This window comes from Bactrocera tryoni, chromosome 3 (genome assembly GCF_016617805.1).
Source record: "Bactrocera tryoni isolate S06 chromosome 3, CSIRO_BtryS06_freeze2, whole genome shotgun sequence".
Taxonomy (NCBI): domain Eukaryota; kingdom Metazoa; phylum Arthropoda; class Insecta; order Diptera; family Tephritidae; genus Bactrocera; species Bactrocera tryoni.
Genome location: NC_052501.1, coordinates 70,224,654 through 70,234,833, shown reverse-complemented (window position 1 = coordinate 70,234,833; position 10,180 = coordinate 70,224,654).

The following is a 10,180-nucleotide window of genomic DNA, read 5'->3' as shown; positions in this document are numbered from 1 at the left end:
TAGTGACCAAGACGCGGCCTTTTTCTCGCTCTGCTACAAGAAGGCACAACATTTTGAAGATGTGTATATTTTTTTCCTTTGAAATTTACTTCTCGTATGCTTAAAATATAAATAAACAAGAAAAACGTTAATTTCGGTTTCACCGAAGCTATAATACCCTTCAGAAATAAATAAAGCTTGCTTACAATAACTTGATTTGTAGGGCAGCTATAAGCTACAGTGGTTCGAACTGTACTATTTCTTCACATATTGTACTATTGGCTTATAAAATAATGCATGCCAAATTTCATGAAGGCATCTCCTCAAATAAAAAAGTTTCCCATACAAGTAATTGATTTCGATAATTCCGTTTGTATGGCTGCTATATGCTATAGTGGCTCGATCTGAATAATCTCTTCAGATATTATATTGTTACCTTAGAGAATAATGTATGCCAAATTTTTTGAAGATAACTGTTCAAATGAAAAAGTTTCCCATACAAGCAATTGATTTCGATCATTCAATTTGTATGCCAGCTATATGCAATATACGACTGATATCAGCGGTTCCGATATATAAGTAGCTCATTGGTGAAAAAAGAGTGTGTGTAAGATTTCAAATCGATATCTCATCGCAGCTCGTTATGCTGATTATTTATTTATATTTTATATGGTCTTGGACGTTGCTTTCTGGATGCTAAGAACTTCATGGTAAACTTAATATACTCTTATTATACTCTTAGTATACTCGTGGCAAATTTAATATACCCTGTTCAGGTCATAAAATTATAGAAAATGGCTTGAAAAAAGTGCTGAAACTCGGGCTGCCCTCAAAATTCGGCTTTCTAACTCTTTAATTGTCAAGCAGGCTTTCTAAAATATTCTTACACTTTAAATTATACTGCCTTACATATTTATAAACTATTTTTTGTTTAAAAAAATATTAATTTTTGCCTGTTTCATAGGCTTTGGCTTAAACGTACACTTACTTTGTATAATATTTCACCACAGTAATCGAGAAAAATTTACACTGTTGTAATTTATTGTAATTTTGCTGCTTTTCTTGAATGTTTTATAGCTGCAATGCGTCACTTAATGCTTCGATAACCGCACACGATCACTGATTTGTTACGACACAGCACTTGCTGACGTATTTCGGACACTGCTCCCACAAATTATTGCACAATTCATTGTATTTTCATATTAGAATATCACATTTTGTTTTTGTTGTTATTGTTTATTAAGCGACTGCATGTTTTATTCAACACCACGAATGCATTTGGCACTAAAACAAAGAGCATGTTATTTTATTATTTTTTGTTTTACGATAAATAAATAAAATATATTCAGAGTGAAGGCGCTCACATGTGGGAGTGCATGCGTGCACACATGTGACTTTGGTTCGGCACTGAGCGACACGGCGACGCGCAACCACAATGGCACTGACGACAGCATAATTATGACAAGTGTGTTGGTCGAAAACAAACACATTTACAACATAGTGGCATGTAAGAGAGCGCACAAACACATACACACACACTCATGCATTTGTGAATGCATCCAGTAGCCTTGAGGCCTAAGAGGACATGGCAGTAAATAAACAGGAATGATGAATGGCAACAATCACATGTGAGCGGCGAAAGGCAAACACACACAAGCACAGCTGGACCGGCTCACATACAGTAGAAGCAACAAGGAGGTGAAAAGTGAACTCACAGTAGGCACACATACTTACATATACATATGCGTGATATGTTTGTGTGTATGTCATGCCTTGCAGTGCGGCAGGTAAAAATAGCATCTTGTTTGTACTATATGTGTGTGTTTGTGTTAGCGTGCATTTATGATTTGTAGGCGGTCCATGCACCTATTTATATTTCATGCGTTTCATTCTGTTTTCGTTTGCCGTCCGCAGCACAGACAGCGCAAGGACAATGCGCTGAGCGCAAAACAGTGGACCAACGGCGGCAAACCAACGCCATGCGTGTGTTGACAGGTCAATTGTCTAGTGATTGCATGTGTGACCTGCATGAGTGTGTGTGTGACCAGCGTGAGTGTGTGTGTGTGCCTGCTTAGGTTCGCTCTCCTACTCAGCTTTAAATTGGTTTGGCAAATGTTTTTCTGTCAATATTTTAATAGTGCACCTCTCGGTAATTAAGCGCTGGCCTTCACGCATGCACTTGTTGTGTCCTTACGGCAAGGTGTGTTGAATGTAAAGCATGTGTGTGTGTGTGTGTTTACGCTTCCTGGTATTGCTGCAGCAATAACTAAAATAAATCAAACATATGTACACATATTTGTCACAATATTTTTTTTCATAGAATTTCATAGTCAAGTAGCTCGAGTGGCCTGCGTCTTTGCGCGTCCTCAGGTTAAATTGCTTGCCACTTGTTGCGGTTTATGTGTGGACATATGTGTTTTTGTTTCGTTGTTGCTATAAAGCCTTGAAATATTTAGATTTGTTTGAGGATAATCGAAATTTCATGAGATTTTATTTATTTGAACTGCAAGATCCAGTTAATACTTTGAGGTTTTCACTCGTTCAATGCGAAAAAGTGCGTTCGCAGATTATTAATTTAATTTTTATGTTAATAAAGAGCCCAACAATTTTGGAAACACCCATTTTTGAAACGAAAAATATGAAAAATTTATTGAAATTAAAAATTGTTATTATAATAGAATTTTTTTAATATTATATTATATTTTTGTTATAATTATAAAGTTAGTTTTTTAAATGTTTGTCATAATCATAATTTTAATTATTTTAATTATATTAATTTTGGTCATAATTATAATTTATTATTACATATAATATAATTTTTTTAGTATTATTTTATATTTTTGTTATATTTATAATTTTAGTTTTTTTTTAATTTTTTGTCATAATCCTAATTTTAATTATTTTAATTATATTAACTTTTGGTCATAATTATAATTATGATTTTTTAATTATATTAATTTTTTTCATAATTATAATTTGAATTATTTTAATTATATCAACTTTTTTTTTATAATTTTTCATTATTATTATAATTTTTTTTTAATTATTTTAATTTTTTGTTATAATTAAAATTTTTTATTTTTATTATAATTTTATTTTTTTAGTTATCTTAATTTTTTGTTTTATTTATAATTTTATTTTTTTTTTATCATCATAAGTTTTTGTTTTACGTATAATTTTAGTTTTTTAATTTTTTGTCATAATCATAATTTTAATTATATTAACTTTTGGTCATGATTATAATTATAATTTTTTTGATTATATTAATTTTTTTTCATAATTAAAATTTTAATTATTTTAATTCTCTTAATTTTTGTTATAATTACAATTTTTATTGTTATTATAATTTAATTTTTTAATTATCTTAATTTTTTGTTATGATAATAATTTAAAATTTTTAAATATTATTTTAATTTCTTGTCATAATTATAAATTTAATTTTTTTAATTATATTAATTTTTTGTTTTAATTATAATTTAATTTTTTTTAATTAGCATAATTTTTTGTTATAATTATCATTTTTTATTGTTATAATAATTTTATTTTCTATCAATATAATTTTTAATTAAGTTCTAAGTTTTGATATTTTTCCAGCAAAGAGCTGTTATTATAGCTCAAGTATTCAATAAAAAACCTTAAATAAGAAGAAAAAAGAAAATAAACAAAGGTATCCACTCAATAACTTTGCATAAAGCAGCCAATAGATGGAGCAAGTAAAGTGCTTTCATGGCTCTGTGAAACTAAGTACTTTTCGAAATCGTGTGATATAATAATATCTCAAATACAAGAACTTGATTCAGTTCGTTCAGTTCGATATGTGCCATTCCAACAAATAAGCAGGTTTTTGAAGAAAAAGTTCGTTTGCAAAATTTCAGATTGATACCTCAAAAACTGAGGTACTATTTCGCATATATACAGGCATACGGACTCAACTAATCCCGTCATACTGATCATTTATACTTTTTCTTTTAGTGTATTTGGGATTTTCCGAAGTTTTTTCATTGAGTTACTCCTGTAACACTGCCATATATAAATTGACTTGTAAGTGTAATTAATTTGACTTCAATCAGATCAGAAAATATTTGCTAGCTGCCTTGAAAACATTTTCATTTTGTTAGTGGATTTCCATTATGAAAAATATAATTTTTGAAGATTTTTAGTCAATATAGTAGACATTAGATTGTAAACAGGCTCTGTTTTGGCAAGCAAAGATGTGTAATTAAGAAACAACAAGCTCATTTCAACAAAATAAAGAAAAATGTAGGCATAATTAAGGAAGAAGAACAAGAGTTTTTGCGACATGCCGCATTACAAAACATCATTGTGGTTTTATGTAAATTATATCGACTGCTTCTTAATAAACGAACACTACAGCACTCTACACAAGGCTTCGATCCATTCACACTCATTTTTGTCAATTGAATACTAATTGCACAGTTAGTTAATTATTTCAGCGTACTTATGTAATTTATAATTCGGAACAATTAGTATCTAATTAGTATACTAACTGTTGCGGTGCTCTTAATAGCTCAATTTTATGTATGGTTCAATAAAGAAAAGTAAAAAAGTATTAGTTTTTAGATTGTGTGCCATTCGTACTATTTCACACCCTTAATAAGTTTTATTATACCCTGAAGAGGATATTATAATTGCGCTGTAACAGAAGTTATCTTCATTTCAGGCTATTGAAAGTAGTTTCATTATAGAAAGTACTTGCGAAAAGCACTTTTCAAGTAGTCACATATGAAATGTTTAACAACCATACAGCAAATATTTTAATGCCGAAAAATAACAACAAAATTTTTATCAAAAACATTGAAAAGCACTTTATTACACAGGCGATTTCCGACAGTACCTACCAATACCTACTAAGATAATTAAGCAGCGAACTATTAAATAGCGCCTACTTCAACACAGGGCATTTCTGAAAGTTTAATTTGAATATTTTTTTTTAAATTTTAAGTGGAAAAATACTACCAAAATTAACTTGAGAAGAGTTGTCTTTCAAATTAAAAAAAGGAAAAATTAGCTGTTTATTCAGCTTTATTTATAGTATTTCTTCAAGCACGTTTCAAATTTGTAACACATTTTTTACTTTCTTACAATTCTTATAGAATATTATTGAATTTTATTTAAGATTATCTAACTGTAATATTAGTTCATTCAAAATATTTTTTGTATTTAATTAAAAAGGGAGATTTTCTCAAGACTTAAAATAGTTTTTGTATTTTTCACAAAGGTTTAGTTTCTCAAAATGCCTCAATTTGTCTGTTTAAGAGTTTTTTGAAGTCATTTGTCATTAATTTTAATGTATTTATAGTGCACTGTCATTATTTCTGAATCTCAAAAATTTTACATAAGTTTAGTTTCATAAATATTAAAACAAAGAAATTAAATTAATCTTTTTAGGCTTTGATTATAAATTCTCGTGCTATAATGACAACTCAGAGCAAGTTTGCATATTTTTGAGCGTTTGTTTAAGACAAAAAATATTAAATATACAAAAAGAAAAAAAGTTTTGAAAAAATTGTTTTTGTAATATTTTTTTCAAACTTTCTCGGCATAATTTGTTTCAAACTTTTTTTTTTAGAAAGACAAAAAATATTAAATATACAAACAGAGAAAAAAGTTTTGAAAAAATTTTGAAATTGCATAATTTGTTTCAAACTTTTTTTTTTTAGAAAGACGCACTTCGGAAGTTGTATTGGCAGAACGGTCCTAAAGCACCTGATTTTCATAACTAGCTTTTAAACAATTACTTCATTTGCTTATGAAAGCTTTAAATTTATGTTTTGAAATAATTTTTCTAATGTTTTTAATGTGTTTATGTACGTTTTGGAAAACAAAAATTTATAATTCGAAATTATCTTTTAATGTTTTCAATTGTTTCTTTATGTAACGTAACATCACTTTTCATAAGTTCACAGGCGAAGCAGAAAAGATATAATAGAAACCACTCAGAATGAAAAAAATGTGGGCTTAGGTTATAAAATGGTTATATATTGGTTACATGTTGGTAACATATTGGTTACATATTGGTTATATATTGGTTATATCTGACAGCGAAAGCTGAAAATTAAATGCTACATTTATGTAATATGATGTAGTGAATCGTAAGCCGTAAAAAACTAAAATTCGATTTTTTTGATGATATGTAGTTTTGCATTTCAGTTGATGTTGTGAACGTAAATTACCGCCGACGTATATTCTAAACTTTGAAAACTCAAAATTTGAGTTTCGAAAATATTTTTCAAAGAAATTTTTATAATTTTTTAATGTTGTTGTAGTTTTTGTGTTGCCTTTATCGCCCTAACAGCAGTTTTCCTCACTGAAAATTTGAATTTCGAAATTATTTTTTCAAATGTTTTTTGAATTGTCTTTTTTTTGTATACAGTATTAATATTGATGTATATTTTAAATTTTCGAAAACTCAAAATTTAATTTTTGAAATCAATTTTCCTTTGTTTTTATTTTAATTGTATTTTTTAGTTTTTTTTGTTTATAGTGAAAGCCTTGACGTAGTATGTCCCAAATTTCAGAAACTCAAAATGTAATTTATAAATTATTTTTCAAATGATATTCTAAAATTGTTGTTTGTTTTTGTTATTTCATTATCAGCCCAAATTAAAGTTTTTCTCACTCAAAATTTAATTTTCGAAATTATATTTCAAAAGTTTTCTTTTGTATTCGAAAGTTTTTTCAATTAAAATTTTCGATATGTCAAAATTTAAATATCGAATTTATTTTATAAGCGGTTTTTAAATTTTTTTGGGGTGTTGTAAGTCGTTTTATGTCGTTATAGCTCGAAATTGATATTATGCATTTTATTATTGTTTTATGAATTTTATCTTTGACTGTGTGTCGAACAGTTTTCGAAAACTCAAATTTATATTTTCGAACTTATTTTTTAAACGTTTATTTTTATTTTAACATCATTTATGTTTTTTTAAGTAAAAAATTTTTTAAGAATATTTTTTTCAATTTGTATTTATTTCAATGTAAAATTTTTTACTTAGTTAATTTTAAATATGGTTCATGCACTTTCGCTCGAAGCAAACAAGTTTCGTTTAGCAATATTTACGCTTGTATCATTTTAAAATGTCGCAATCTATTTATTATTATTGCATATCACTTCTAAAAAAATTACCGAATTTTTATATATTCGAGTTTTGTTCCGGCATTTTATTTACTAACATTTTTTTTATAATATTTTTTTGTATTTATATTTCTTCGCAGTATAAAACTTTCAGCAAAACACACTTTTTCTTGCATACGCGTCGAGCAACACTGCCCGCTAAAAATATGGGCACTTCAAGTCGGACAGCAATTGTCAACTGTTAACGGACAATTACCGTTCAAGCTGATACGCGAAGAAGCTGCCAAACTAACAGAGTGACAAAAGGCGAATGTGGCAAACGCCGTGCCGCCGACATATGCGTGCCACCGTTAGTGGGCGTATGAGCGCGCGTGTGTATGTGTGTGTGGCCTGTAGGGCGGCCTTACCAATATGATGCGTTGCTATCATATAGAGACGATCACACACAGGACATTTGCTGAAAAAGCGAAATGTGGCAAAGTGAAAGAGTTATTTGCGTGGACGTGTGTTGAACCGTTCAACTGTTTCGAAACGACTAATTCGAGTGATTTACCAAAAAATATGCACAAATGTAACACACGACAACAGCAAAACACCAGCACAAGCGACTGCGGCGGCGGCAGCACTAAAAGCGCCAACACCAACGGCAGCCACGACAGAGGAAGTATCAACAGCGCTGCGTCGCGCTCGTGCGCCAGCGACGTCACAGGATAGCGCCGAACCGAACGAAGCGCTGCGCAGCGACTGCGAGTTCACACACGACACACACGCTCGGCCCATATGCGCGCAGCAGGCATAAGCATGCGTGTACACATGTATGCAGGGTTGTAGGTGTGCTGTAAAGGGGGTGGCTGCGGGCCACACTGAGCAACGCATACGAGCGCGCGTTTACTCCTTCAGCGCTTTGTTGTTGTTGTTGTTATGCATATGCTCAAGCGCCTGTGTGTGTGCTTGTTGTGCGTAGCGTTGGCAGGCACTGCATGTGTTGCGCGCTTATGGGCGCGCAAACGCGCATGTGTCGTACACATAGACAATAAATACATGCATGCGGACGGACACATGTTATCTCATATAAATTTTGCTTATCTGTGCGAGGCATAAACAGCAACAACAAAAACAACAACAGCAAACGCTTAGCTACACTTGCGGTGTATAAAGGATATGCCGCGAGGTGGGTTAAAAAATAAATAAAACACACCACACACTGTCGTTAGTACACCACACAGAACGACACGTTCGAGCGCGCAACCCGACACCCGTTGAATATTACCATATGTATGTCAAAACACGCCAAGCGCCGAAGGTATATGTATGCCAAATGACGATTGCGCCAGCTTACTGGTTAATTTTGTAGGAGCGAGCGCGCGCGCGCTCAGAACGCAACGGATGTATGTACGCGCGAGTACGCGATTCGTATGCGAATGTCTTTGCGTGTCTAATTAAAACATATAAAATATACAAATGGCATGATAACAACAATAAAAACAACAATATATGCATACATTCCAATAGCGCTGTCAGCGCGGTTGACATTGGCTGCGCGGCGTGGTCTAAGCGTGTTCGGCGCGTTGCTTTTCGATAAGCGCGCATGTGTGCGCACATATGTACATGTGTCCTGTGTGCTGGATGAACATAAATGAGCACCTATGGCGTACATATAGACACAGTAGCTATGATTTTAGCGGTGCAGGTTAGCGCTGCGCGTTGCGTATACGACGTGTGTACAGCTGGCGGTGACTGAGGTTGGCATATATGAGTTAATCGGTTATGCATATGTGGAAGAGTTATCATTTTTGCTACACTTATTAGTATATAGCAGCATGTACTATATATACATACATATGTTCGTTTGTAAAATATTCCAGTCAAACGACAAAATAATACCATTTATATGCGCATATATTAAATACATACGCATGTATCTATTTAAATACACGCCACATACATAAATACACATACACATGCTGGGCAATAAAGGATAGACAACACAGTAAAAAAATCAACCCCAAAAGTCTGCAGCAGCACAAAATTAAGCGCTGATAAGCAATGTGTTAGCAGCGCTCTGCTGCCAGCGTCAGCGCCAGCGCCAACGCCAACAGCGACGCTATCATCCCTTCCATTGACAGTGTGACTGTGCTGATACATGTTGTTGTTGTTGTATGACTTACACACGTTTGTCACACGCTTCATGCTACACCTTCTACTCATATTGCTCATTTAAATAAGCAAACCGCTGAACTCGTCCGTGTGTTAGAGGGTTTCCAGAGAGAAAATTATTGTATTTTTGTATGTCTTTTTTTTATTGGCACATCACTTTCGTGCGCATATGTATTTAATATTGTAGGTACTACTCATATACGCATGCATGTTTCCCTCTTATTATCCTCTCAATTATGAGCAGGCACTTTTTTGTTAAGGGTTTTTAGGGTGATATGAGATTTATCTTCGTTATTTAGATCTTGTGGTAAGATGCTGCTAAATGAGGACATCACTGAACTGAAAAAAAGAAGCGAAGGAAGTAATAGCTTGAAAAAACTTACTTCCGACGGAAATCACAAAAAAGTGGGCTTAAATTTGCATTAGATATTTGTTGGAAGAATTAAAATTTTTTTATTTTAATTTTTTTTTTCAAAATTTTTTTATTTATTTACGATATTGCACAAATAAATATTTTTGTATGAACTTCACCAAGAGTACTGAATGGTTCAGAGAGGACATAATAGAGTGAGGGGTTGTATTTACACAAAATATTATTTGGAAGAATCAAAAAAAAAAATTTTTCTAAATGATTTTTTATTTTTTTTTTCAAATTTAAAAAAAAAATTTAATTTTCAAAATGATTTTTTAATTTTCTTTCAAATTTAAAAAAAAAATTCAAAATTTTTGTTTTCAAAAATTTTTTTTTTTTAAATTTTTCTGTTTAAAATTTTTTTTTGATGCCATATTAGATGTGGTTAAAGTATTTATGTGCCTAAAATGTCTTATTCACTTGCTTATTATCTCGCAGTTTGCAGAAATAAAATTGTTTGTAGGAACTTCACCAGGAGCACAGAGTGGTTCAGAAAGAACGTAATAGAGTGAGGGGATTTTAGTACCGGTGGTTTC